The sequence below is a fragment of the Acipenser ruthenus genome, chromosome 13 (genome assembly GCF_902713425.1).
Source record: "Acipenser ruthenus chromosome 13, fAciRut3.2 maternal haplotype, whole genome shotgun sequence".
NCBI lineage: Eukaryota > Metazoa > Chordata > Actinopteri > Acipenseriformes > Acipenseridae > Acipenser > Acipenser ruthenus.
This window is the reverse complement of record NC_081201.1, coordinates 39,179,970-39,193,562: the sequence shown is the minus strand read 5'-3', so window position 1 is coordinate 39,193,562 and position 13,593 is coordinate 39,179,970. Positions and strand designations below refer to the sequence as shown.

Genomic DNA, 13,593 nt, shown 5'->3' with positions numbered 1-13,593 from the left:
ATTTAAAGCTATATAATGTATTTTGTCAAGCCACTGTTTACAGTTGAAAGTTGTATTTGCTGTTGTCTCTGGGAGCGCCGGGATTATATATTCGCTGTCCACGGTGACCATTTCAAAATAATAATAGGCCTAATAAAAAGAAAAAATTAAGAATGCGATCAGCATACAGTTTAATTGTAAAGGGTTTGTTCGCTTATATTCTATATTTGGGTCTTGACTGCTTACTTGCAAAACTCAAATTAAACCGGACTATCAGCTAATTTCATTTTTTTTTAATGGTATTTAACAGGATTGAACCCTTGAGATAGACGGACATCTCATTTAACACAGAGAATGCACCGGACATTAATTGTATTTAACAGGATTGAACCCTTGAGATAGACGGACATCTCATTTAACACAGAGAATGCACCGGACATTAATTGTATTTAACAGGATTGAACCCTTGAGATAGACGGACATCTCATTTAACACAGAGAATGCACCGGACATTAATTGTATTTAACAGGATTGAACCCTTGAGATAGATGGACATCTCATTTAACACAGAGAATGCACCAGACAGTAATGTTGGGCAAATGGAGTAAACAGACGCAATATTTTAATGAAAAAGTGAAAATCGTGATTGAGGGACACTGCAGTTTTTAGTCAATGGCAGTTTTGCTTATAAACTACATTGAACCGTTTTATGTCTGGTGGCAGCTATCCACTTTTTTAAATACATTTATTTAACTCTACATCTTGATAACATGGGATCTAAACTGCAGCACATAGCTGGGCTTAAAATAAAAAAAAAAAGTAGGATAACTTTGGTTAACACAGTATTCTTGATGTAATAATAATAATAATAATAATAATAATAATAATAATAATAATAATAATAATAATAATAAACCAAAGTAACTGTATCAGTAATATGCATGTGCTGTATCTAAGCCTTCTCCTTCTCTTACATAATCACATTTAACCTTGACACCAACTTTTCTGGCTGGGAAAGAACGTTCTTCTTCTAGTCTCTTATGATTGGCTGGGAGAGAATCTCATTAATAATGTACCAAAGGCCTCTCTCAGACATCTCGATAGTGTGTAAATTGGCCCAGGTTCATAGTTCCTAATGAGCTGTTTTCTGTGTTATGAAACCAGGATGATGAAAGCTTTCCAGCGAAGTACAGTCCCAGACTCTGCCATTCTTTCTGGGACAAAAGACAAACCTCCCTCGACTTTACTTAACACTGTTCTAATATGTATGACCTATTCTAACTTTGTGAACACGTGTGTCTGAACATGAACACACTGAAGGCCCCTCGTCAATAAATGTGCACTTTTGGAAGACCAAGGTTAAGGCTAGACGTTGTTGTTGGTTGTGTATGTAATTGCATGATCTTGGTTGTGTATGTAATTGCATGATCTTGGTTGTGTATGTAATTGCATGATCTTGGTTGTGTATGTAATTGCATGATCTTGGTTGTGTATGTAATTGCATGATCTTGGTTGTGTATGTAAATGCATGATCAGGTTGGCTGGTCTGTGGCACTGTCTGGCTGTCACTGTGCTAAACACTTCTGAAGTGCTGTCATGCTTGTGCCATGTGACAGCTTCTGTTTATCACTACAGATAAGGTACAATGAAGGAGAAATATCTTTATAGCAGCTTATTCATCATTTGGTAGCAGTAGTTTAAAGCTTATGCAGTTGTTGAGAACTTGGTTGAGTGTATTTCCCTAATTGCCTTATGACTTTAGTTAGATCGACTTGTGCAATATATACGACAAACCACCCTGCAATCAGGATTTCTTTCAAGGATTCTTCCAACCCCTTGTCATGTTGGTATTGGGTAATGCATGCTCACCCATCCTAGGTAATGGTTAAAGCCTCTCAACACAGTCATTACAAAGGTATTTTGCATAATAAAAAGGCCTTATGTCTGATAAACACAAAATTAAACTAAGTAGTCCTCTGACTTTTCTCATGATTCAGCTGACATCTAAATTCATGCACACACTCCACAGTGTAACATCATGTAACATCATGTAACATACATTCCCGTCACCATCGATCAGGAATAGTTCCCCACATACCGGTATATCATCAATTCAATGTAAAGCTTTGGAAGTAAGAATATCTGAACCACTGGAAAAGGGCAGATATGTGGGTTGTTTGTAGGATACAGTTTATTATAATTATAATATTTTGCTCAATGAAGAGTGCTAAAGCTTTTCAATCTGATACAGTTACATTCTGATTGGTTAATATTGTGTTTTATTGAATTACAAAAAGTTAAAATACAGGGTCCATTCCTGAAAAATGCTTTGATAGTTTTTTTCTCATGTTTCAAGTTGAACCAGGCTTGTCGTGGTTAGTATTTGTATATGTTAGGTTAGATATACTACCTGAGCAGGAAAGCAGTCAAAATGACAGTATATTGGATCTGTGCTGGGGCTCAGAGATTTGTCTTTTTCAGATCAAATTTGATTCAGCATGTAAACACAAAGTACCAGATCCTCAAAGATATTTACTCTAAAATACTCATAGGCCCCTAAATTAAACATCTGAGTTCTTATTTCTCTTTTGGACATGTATTTTTACTATTAAAAAAAATATATATGTTAATGATGTTTCGGAGTACAACGTTTTGAGAAACTAGCCCAAATGTTTTGTTTTATGTTCTGGACAAGAATCCCATTCTTCAAGTGAAGATACAGAAACTAGGTGTTATGGAGACAAGGGTATTAGATGCATACCCTACAAATCAACTATACTGTTCCCTAGCAATCAAACAGATCACTTCCTCTTACTCCCTCTCCAGGAATCTAAAAGCCTTTAAAGAGATTTTTAATTGGATCAGGCCCTCACTCATGCATTTCACTCAGTCTAGTAGTACCAGCTTCCAGCATACTATTGCTCCTCCTAAATACCACAAGTCAGCAGATTGCAACAATTACATCATCTTGGCATACAAACTTTTGCAAGGGGTCTTAAAATAGCCTTTCCACATAAGAGTTAAAAAAAAACTGTGTCAGACACGTGGCTGTGCTAAACCGGTTTCATCTTTTTATTCAAAGAAGAGTGAGGCTCGACTGAGAAATAACTGATGTTTTTAATCCTGAAACAGGTGCAAAGGATATATGTGACTAATGCTGAATGGTTATGCGGGCTGTGCTTTTTATTTAGATGCGTGCGCACTGCTGCAGTGTCGTATGATTCCACTGCATCTCATTCGGAATGGTTGGAACTCCTTGACAACTGAGTGCACTACATTACCTCTTCAGAAATGTCGCTTGCATTCTGGAATACAATACTGCATAAAGTCACCCTTCTATATTTGAAGTTGTTTTTAGTGGACTGCTAAACAAACATATGTTTTTATGTTCTAATGGTAGCTAACAAAAGAATACCTTAAACCGTATCTGTTTGTAACTTCACATATCTATGGTACACAGGTCTCATGAAACACGTTATTGCAAACATGGGTTCTCATTTTAAAACATGATATCTGATGCTACTTTTGGTTAAAGAAAGTTTTCAGTTGATGTGCCTTATTCTCAGGATATCTGTTACACTTGCACATCAGCATGTTATTGGCTGAAAAGCATGTCATTCAATAGGGGAAACAGCCGGTAGGTTAATGATAGGAAAGAAGCCTTTGAAGGGGAGGGCCACTTTCACTCTCCAGGTGACATGGCCATGGAAGTCGCAAGCAGTGATTTATTTAACAAGTGCAGTACCAGATATCGTGTTTTAAAATACAAATAAAAATGTTTACTATAATGTGTTTCTGTCAAAACTTGATGTTGAGATATATATAATGAATGGTAGTTCACAACAGGTAGGATTTACAGAATTATTTTGTTAGATACAATCACCTTCATAAACAGGGAGAGAAACGTGTTAATTGAAAATGAGATTGGCTGCCTTTCCTACAAAATGCGATGATGCGCAAACGCCACACAAACTGGCAACCCCCAATGCAACTGAGAGGTTGAAAGCTTTGGTGATCAGTGTTAGTTTGGCTACAGCTAGGAGAATAAAATGCATGGTATAAAACAGCTCAAACCAAACATAGGGGCAGAGATGCTATACCTTTCTTCTTCTTATTTATTTCTTAGCAGATGCCCCTATCCAGGGCGACTTACAATTGTTACAAGATATCACATTATTTTTTTACAAACAATTACCCATTTATACAGTTGGGTTTTTACTGGAGCAATCTAGGTAAAGTACCTTGCTCAAGGGTACAGCAGCAGTGTCACCTACCGGGGATTGAACCCACGACCCTCTGGTCAATAGTCCAGAGCCCTAACCACTACTCCACACTGCTGCCCTTTCAAAGGAAAATGTACCACTTTTACATTTCAGAGCTTCGTGGTTCAGGGATTCATTCTTTGGGCGTCCGAAATGCATAATATTGCAGAGCAGAGTTCAATGGTGATGGATTGTGTTTGGGTTTGGCTGGTTGGCTAAGCACGTGGCAACACCTGTGATTGATGGCATTCTGAAAGGGATATTGTACCCCAGAATGGAGTAGAGTTCATGGGCAAGCTTAAAGAGTAAATACCGTAGCTTTGTTTTACACAGTTTTATACTGCTCCTTGACCTTTATATAATGCTGGCAATCATTCTTAATGTTCTTATTATAGTCTGTGTTAGTAAGCAGCAGTCCCTCGAATGCACAGTAGTGCCAGCCTAACTAAAGAGGCACATCACTAGATGATCAGCCTCTTACTCTCATAAAGACACACAGGCTGATCTATCCTGTGTTACACAGCGATAATATATATGAGTGCAGACAGCTGGAACTGAAGAGCAGCTCCTGAATACAAGTGTAAGCCCTTAACACAGACTTACCAAGAATAAAGTTATATTCCTTGCAGTTTAAACCTCTGAAGATGATAAGAAACTCTTGCAAGCACCGGATGTATCCTGTCACTGGTATAGTACACTGACACCCTCAATATAGGGTCCGGCAGTTCTGTCAAGCCGACTCGCACAGCTTTTAGAGGTGCTATCTCTCAATCTACAGATTCAGCAGATTTTCTCTCCCAACGTGCTTGGGAATCGCAGGGGAAAAAGCAGAGCCAGAGCTTGTTATGATTTCCCTATTGTTAATGTCCCTAGCTAGCACACACCACAAACACAAATACTACAGAAGCAGTTCCATTTATTATTGTGGTGACTTATGCATATACATGACTGGTTGGAATGGATCATTAGAATGTAGGCACAGTGAGAGCCCCAGGTTACTGAACGTTACTGACTTCAAAAGATATCAGACTCAAACAAGCATGTCCGACTATTTGAAGAAAAATCTAATACTATAATGCTCAGTCACTTAATATTTTTTTTTTGTTTGGAAGGTTTTTTTTTTTTTTAATTATACTAATGGTATTGGTGTTGGTCTTCCAAAATTAGGCCTTCAAAAGTTCTTCAAAACGGGCACGCTGTAATTGAAACCATATGAATCGTAAATATAAAAAGATTTGTTTTGACTGGAAACTTTAGTGCTGCCATCAAAGAAGGTTTAGTGCAGCTTCCTTTACAGAATTTATAATATACAGAATTTCCAGTGGCCACTTAAAAACAGCTTGCATAATACAGTTTGAAACGTGGGGAATCCTGAACAATGAATACATAAATAAGCCCTACATCTTTCAGCTTTATTTGGTAAAGTAGTATTCATTCTGAAATCGTTTTTTAAAACACGCCCTGCTCTTAAGTCAAAGAACGCAACCCCGGTTGTCTCTAGAATCTTAAAATCTTCATGACTTGTATTCAAAATGCCCAGGCCTTGAAGCTGACTTTCTGAGTCATGTATGACTACCTGGGCTATGGTATTGGTCCATTATAACAGACTAATGAAAGACCTTGCCTGGCAGCAAAGTGAAATTACTGAGCTACAGTATAGGACAATTATAAAGTTCAATATTAGAGGAAGAAAACACAGAACACAGTGGTTGAAAACATATCACAATGCTATGGAAAGGTAAACATATTAAAATGGTTCTTGTTAATGTAGTTTGCTGTTGAGCATTTGTTGTGCTGCACCTGCTGCATCAACCACAGAATGTATCAGAATGGCTGAGGTGTTTGCCAGCCATTCTGGGACTTCTCCATTGTACCACAATAGCTTCCTTTGTCTGGATTGAGCTGACATTCATGTTAACCATGCATTGAATGCAGCATGCTGGTATTCATTAAAACAGAGTTTGCTTGAGTTTATTTTCATGCTCTATTTCTTCATTGTTGTTACATTATACACATTTCAGTGTAATACATCAATATTATTATTATTATTATTATTTGTTTATTTAGCAGACGCCTTTATCCAAGGCGACTTACAGAGACTCGGGTGTGTGAACTATGCATCAGCTACAGAGTCACTTACAACTACGTCTCACCCGAAAGACGGAGCACAAGGAGGTTAAGTGACTTGCTCAGGGTCACACAATGAGTCAGTGGCTGAGGTGGGATTTGAACCGGGGACCTCCTGGTTGCAAGTGTTTAAATACTTCTCATTAGGACTAAAACATCGAGGTTTTAAACCAAGACCAACTCACATGTGTAATCGGTATGAGCGGGGGATGGGTGCTGCCTGCTCTGGTGCAGTGTCTACACTGCTTGCAAGTCTTTATCTACCACCATCATTGTTTCTTGTGAACCCGCAGTCTCTTGCTGCTATTTTGAGATGCAGTCTTTTTTTATTTTCTTTATTTAATAGTTGCCAATTATTTTTTATTATTTTCTCCTAATTTTGAATATCCAATTATTATTTAAGCTCGGCTCACCGCTACCACCCCTGCGCTGACTCGGGAGCAGCCCAGACGAACACACGCTGTCCTCCGAAGCGTGTGCCGTAAGCCGACCGCTTCTTTACACTCTGCAAGCCCACCGTGCACCCAACCCAGAGCTATAGCATCAGAGGACAACACAGCTCCTGGCAACTTACAGGCAAGCCCGCAGGCGCCCGGCCAGACCACAGGGGTCGCTGGTGCGTGGTGAGCTGAGGACACCCCTGGCCGACCTAAACCCTCCCCCCCATCAGGGAATAAGAGAAATGTTCTGTACTATACATTACCTTAAATGTGTGTGTGTGTGTGTGTGTGTGTATAGATAGATAGATATTGCTAAGAATTTTGGTGTTGATTCATAGGCTTCTGGCATTCTGTAATGATCTTTGTCGCGTTAAGACCATTTTACAATATACCATCTTTATTTGTAGAAGAAATGGTCAAAACATGTATACTCATAAATTAAAAATATATTATTTGCACTTCAGTTGTCTGCATATTTGTATGATTTCTCACAATCTAGTTCCCATAATGCCTACAGGTTTAAGAATAATGGTTATAATCTGCTACTTGTCACTGGTATGGCCACATCGAGATTCTGATTGAATAATAAGGGTACCGTACAGTGGAACGTGGCACTGGCAGCAAATGCAGCTTCAGCGATGGAAACAGAAAGAAAGCGTTATAGCAATCAGCCTTTTGGTGCGTTCCCCTTTAAGAGAGGCGGGCTGTGTGCGCGTGTCAGTCAGCTGCGTGTAGCAGTGACGTTTCAATACGCCAGTCGAGAAAGCTTTTTTTTGTGTGTTTATATCATGGCGCGCACGATTGCAGATATTGGCAGCATGTTGTTGTAGGTTTTAAATGCATTTGAATTAAACAAAGCAAGCCTCATAAATGCAATGCTTACCAGCCGTTTGTTTAAAATAGCCGAAGCAATATTCAAATGGCTGTTATCAAGAAAGAGTGTAAAGTACCGTGACAGAGATATTAAGAAAGCAGAACCAGGGAGGCAGGGGCTTCTAGAGTTAAGAAAGAAGCCATCAGTTGCAGGTTACTGTACATTTACCGTTTGTTTTGTATTTTTTTAAAAAAAAGCTTTGCGTGGAGATGGCTTATAGCAAACCGCATAGCAACACTGTGTATTTGTACCTAATTAATCTTGTTTACGTTTGCTTACTTTTAAAGCAAAGAATTTCCCCATGTTTGTGTGCTGTTTTTGTTCACTAACCGATTTATTGATGTGTAAATGCTTTTTCTATAGATGTACGACTTTTTCATATATCCTCCTATACCCCAGTCCACAGGGGGTCGGATATGTCCTGTTGTATTGGAATTCATTTTGAATAATCCAGTGCGCTGTAATGTGTTACACTTCCAACAGGTGGCAGTGTTGCACTTTTTCGTGTCCAGTTGTTGTGCTATGGGAAAGGCCATCAGTATGGGCGTCCCTTTTAGGATTCCTGGCTCTTCATCCTTCACTCATTTCACCCAATCACATTCCCTATTGGATATATCCTTCTGATTCCCAGACTCTCCATTTACATATGTTATCAAGAGCACCATATGTCAATCTACTACTCAGCCCCTGTATAAGACAGATAGTCCCTGTTCTGGATTTACATTTGTGTTCCTACTGTAAGCACACAGAGTAACACCAGATGACACTGATACACAATCTTCTACAGTAAGTCAGTCTTGACTAATTGCCTGGGTAGTATTGTATCAAGCTAATCATTAGTGATGTGTTACTACTGCTTTTAAAAAACACTTATTGACAAGTTTATCTTAATGAGTAGGATGAGTCTGACCAGCAAAACACTTAACACTGCAACAGATAAAAAGTCTATCTTCAGTCTTATCATTTAAAAGTTAAAACGGTTGAGTTTTGATTCAATGGACTGGTTTGATGTCAGCATCAAATATGTTCCTTTTTTTGTATTAAGAGTAGATTTTGTATTAACAGTAGATTTTGTATTAACAGTAGATTTTGGCACTGGGAGCTGTGTACTGGAAACTGTACTTGTTGCATTCCTCTTCACCAAAGAACAGCCCCCAGTGACTGATCAGGTTCATTCCATTTCTGCTCTTATACTCAGCGCCAGCGGAGAGTCATGGAGTTTTCTGGCCTTGTTATATAATGAGAAAAACAGAAGAGCAGCACTGTGTTTGGCTGCACGTCAAGGAATGTTTAAAACCCAGGATGAAGGGAGGGACACAGCATGGAATCACCAGGAGGAAACTAATTGCCATTGCATCGTATAGTATTGGGATAGAACAGATAGAACAGCTGAAAAATCCCTGACTTTAGGAAACAATAAACTGTTTGCCAGATGCTGTACCATATGTTTAGATACGGACAATTGCTGTGCTAGTCAGCACCTGTGAATGCTAGTAATTGTGTTCCATTTTGTAAAAAAAAAAAAAAAAAAAATCTAACCTACAAGAAGAATGCCTTTTTGTGGTGTGTGTTCAGTATGTGCACAGAGAACTGAATTCTCATTTTATAGAAACTGTATCTTACAAACGACATAGTAGTGATTGTGGTGTATTGTGGTGTATTGTGGTGTGTGTGTGTGTTTGTATGCATAGTAAGGAGCTGTATGGAAAGCCCAGTACTCATTTTATAGATACTGCATATATATACATAAGCTGGTTATCGTTATACACCGATGCAGTGACCATCCCTGCTGGTCTTATTCATGTCAATAATATATTTCTAAATTGACTGACACATTTGTTGTGAGAGAACCATCCATCTAACATTAACATTCTGAGTGTTTTATTTTGTTTATGTTGACTTTGCATGATGTTTTGTGCATTTGTAAACCAGATGGCAAATCACATTATATTCACCTGCAGAAATAATACAAATAATAAGAGAACAAAATGCCTTCTTATCAGGTTATCAAGCAGGTTGAAAAGCAAAAAGCTCTGGTTTTTATACTGCATGCATGCTGTGTGCATTCTCACTCATCCGCCCGTGGGGATCGGCGATGGACATTGCTGACCCTACTCTAGGTATTTCATTGATTCTGCATGTCTCTAAAACTACAACCGACAACAAGCAGACAGCCACCTTGACTCAGTGGTGCCAGAGAACTGCATTTTTCATTTTCACCATTCTGGTTACAGCAAAGCTTGTGGATGAGATGAATTGACGAGGCTGTAACAATTCATAATAAAAAAGTGAAAATGTACAGGTTTGTACCGCAACATAGATGCCGTGTCAACTGGTGTGTAACTCCAGGGTGCCAGGGTAATATATTAGCACTTTATATTGTATTGACCCAGCAAGGGACCTGAACTGGCAAACATGACAAGTTCCCAGGGCTTCAGATTGAGGAGTTAGCATGGGGGCCGTGGGGCTGGAGGTTGGTACTAAGCCAGAATGCTGACAAAAACAAAGGAGTTATATTTTCCTTTTACTATATGGGCTATGTTAGGGACCATCATGGTGTTAAAACATTTGCTAACACTTTACACTAAGTGTCTCTAATTACTGTGTATTTACTTAGTAGTTACTTAGTAAATGCATGTGTACTTACTCATAATTACAATGTTATTATGCATAGTTACAATGTACTTAACATGTAAATCTTTTTGCACAATATATGTAAGTACACAATTGTGTCAGAAACGGGTTAGGGTTAGGGTTAAAGGGGTTAGGGCTAGGGTACCTCCCCTGTGTCAAAGTCTTGTATCTCAGAAACTGAGGCAGTGACTTCCTGTTTGCAGGTTAATGTAAATCCTGCATGCTAAATAAAGTAGGGAGCTGACCGTGACATTCACCTTTCACCTGATATTGCTTCCATATTGATTTTGTGAACAGGAAGGCATTGGCTGAAAGGTTTGTTTATGGGACATTTCTTAAAACGTTTGACCTCAGAACTATAATTGCAGATGCCCCAGAGGATCTTGGGAAGACCCGTGAGCTTTTTGTTTTCGTTTTTTTTCACAGCTGCTCCAGTCCTATATTTCACTAGTCCCCATTACCATACATAGTCAGAAGATGCATTTTATTTTATTTTTTTAATGATAAGCAATCAGAATACCTGAACTGACTCTTGATTGTGTTTGGTGTACTTGCGAGAGCATGAATATGCTTTTTTTCCCTTGAGCAAATATGTCAAAACATATTCTTGAGTTTTCTTTATTTTTTAAACATTATGAGTGAAGGAAAGTGGTGCAATTGCTGTGATGTCCTGAAACATTGGTCTGCTGTTACCAGCTGCTTTAAGAATTATTATTATTAATATTATTATTTATTTCTTAGCAGACGCCCTTATCCAGGGCGACTTACAGTCGTAAACAAATACATTTCAATAATCACAGTACAAGTAATAATACAATTAAGAGCAAGATAAATACAATGACTTTGTTTCTAGCAATTACAAGTATGACAAAATAGGATTCAATAACAGAGCAGATAACAGTGTCAGTGATAGTTACATCAGGATATAATAAATACAAAATACTACAGATTAAATAACACTTGACAGATTACAGTACTCTAAAGTACAGGATTAAATGCAGTAAAATAGGGGGCAGATAAGAGCAAGTAAAGCGCATTTAAGGAAGAGTGATAAGTGTCCAGAGGGAAAAAACAGGAGTTCTACAGGTGATGTCTGAAGAGGTGAGTCTTGAGGAAGCGCCGGAAGGTGGTCAGGGTGTGTGTGTGTGGATTGGGTGGATTGGGTGTGTAGTTCTAGTTACATGTAGAAGACGTGTGTGGGGGATGGGGTGGGTAGTTCTAGTTACATGTAGAAGATGTGTGTGTATGTGTGGATCAGGTGGGTAGTTCTTGTTACATGTAGAAGGTGTGTGTGTGTGGAGGGGTGGTGGTGGGGGGAGGGGTAGTTCAAGTAGCCTAGCATGGGGACTTTAAGGGACCACCTGGGATTTACTCACAAGTTGGCCACTGGACTTCACGTTGGGACCCTCTGCTCTAGGCTGTTGTAGTTACAGTATGTGTCCAGCAGGTGGGATCATTATTCCTTAATCTGGTTTTAATTATAAACGTACTGTATGTACAGTAGTTAGTTTATGTGCTATCTCCTATTGTTTTAATTCAATTCATCTTAGTTTTCATGCACCAGTCATGCCCCTTACCCCTTGATCTTGCATGGCTATCACCTATTAGTATTGAGTTAAGATTAGATTTTGTTTTCCAAACAATTTAATATCTCCAATCATATGATGTTATAATTGTGTCTTTTAGTAATCGCCATGTGCGTTTCACCATTCTGCCAGAACTGTAACTTAAACACTCATTTGAAAGCCTGAAGACTTGTTATGAGTGTGGCTTGTTTGTATGTTTATGTAAAGGATCTAAAATGACTGTCAAATCAAGCAACCCCCAAACCCCAAAAGCATGTGAAATATAAATGTAATAATGTATCTGTACAAGCCATTCCAGCGTTCTATACATTCTATATGTACATTATATATGTATAATGTGTGCACATTGTAAATATATAATGTACATTATGTTCTGATCTAGCGAAATAAACATGCTTTACTGGGCTCTGCTTACAAAGACCTATGTGATTCGCCCAGTTAAGCCAAACAATTAAATGAAAAGCTCTCAGACAGGCTGGCTCAACGAAAAGAGCAGAGTCATACCAGCATTTGTGATGTGCATTTTAAAAGCTCTTCCCCTCAGAATGGAGCTGATACACTGTGTCTCTGTAGTCCTTGCTCGGTTCCAGTGCCAGGTGTGGGACTTCATCTACACAATAATTAGTAAACCTGTTACTGAGGTGTCAGAAAGATATAACAAGTACTGTACATTTTACATAAATTCACCTAATTGCAAGGATTCTAACCATTTATACAGTAGGGCGTGGCTGAAGCACAGCCAAGGTCACACAGCTAGCCAGTGTCTGAGCTGAAATTCAAACCCCACGTCTCCTTGCGTGTGTCTTTTGCACTAACCACCAACCCATCCACTGTTCTGATTAGACAGGACCCCACCCATATACTGCATTAGTGATCCACTTGTTGCAATGCAGCAGGACTGTCTGAGCAGAACTGAACAGTAACCCGAGCTAACTGAGCGGAATCAAAACAAATAAGATAAGTGCTTAAGAGGTGGCCTTGGGCGCCGGATCTCGGACTCAGCAGTTTTTTATGTGCTGTCTGAATAATTGATGGAGCTGGAGTGAAAAAGCCTTGCTTTCCTGGCTCGTCTGCTCCAGCCCTGTATCCAGTGACTCCGCGCCCGTCTCAAAGTGATGGGAGAGAAGAGCCAGGCAGAGGAATCTCACTACGAGGGGCTGTGTCAGTATGCCCAGAAAATCACCTCCTGCTTTGGACTGGACGGTAAGGGGGATGCATACAGAAACGGGGGGTGGTTGCAAGTTTTAAATCGCTTGTTAAAGGTTTGCTGTTGCTGAAGGAGGGCTGGAGGAAGCCAGAGGCCATCTGTTGTTAAGGCTCTGATCTCTGGGCTATGCAGTCATAATTGCATGCTGTTTTATGTGAGCTGTAGGGGATACACTATGAATTAAAACAAATCAAGGAGTGGGGTTAGGAGATGGTGCAGCTGGGTTAGGAGGCAGTTAAACTGGGTTAGGAGACAGTTAAACTGGGTTAGGAGACGGTTATGCTGGGTTAGGAGATGCTGCAGTCGGGTTAGGAGATGCTGCAGTCGGGTTAGGAGATGCTGCAGTCGGGTTAGGAGATGCTGCAGTCGGGTTAGGAGATGCTGCAGTCGGGTTAGGAGATGCTGCAGTCGGGTTAGGAGATGCTGCAGTCGGGTTAGGAGATGCTGCAGTCGGGTTAGGAGATGCTGCAGTCGGGTTAGGAGA

The 13,593-nt window shown here is 39.5% G+C and overlaps 1 protein-coding gene across 1 annotated transcript in view; it reads left to right on the top strand.

The window, feature by feature from the left end:
* The window catches only part of LOC117417652 (actin-binding LIM protein 1-like), an 84,808-nt gene that overhangs the window by 754 nt on the left and 70,461 nt on the right, over positions 1-13,593 (top strand). The gene's annotated exons all lie outside the window — the stretch shown is intronic.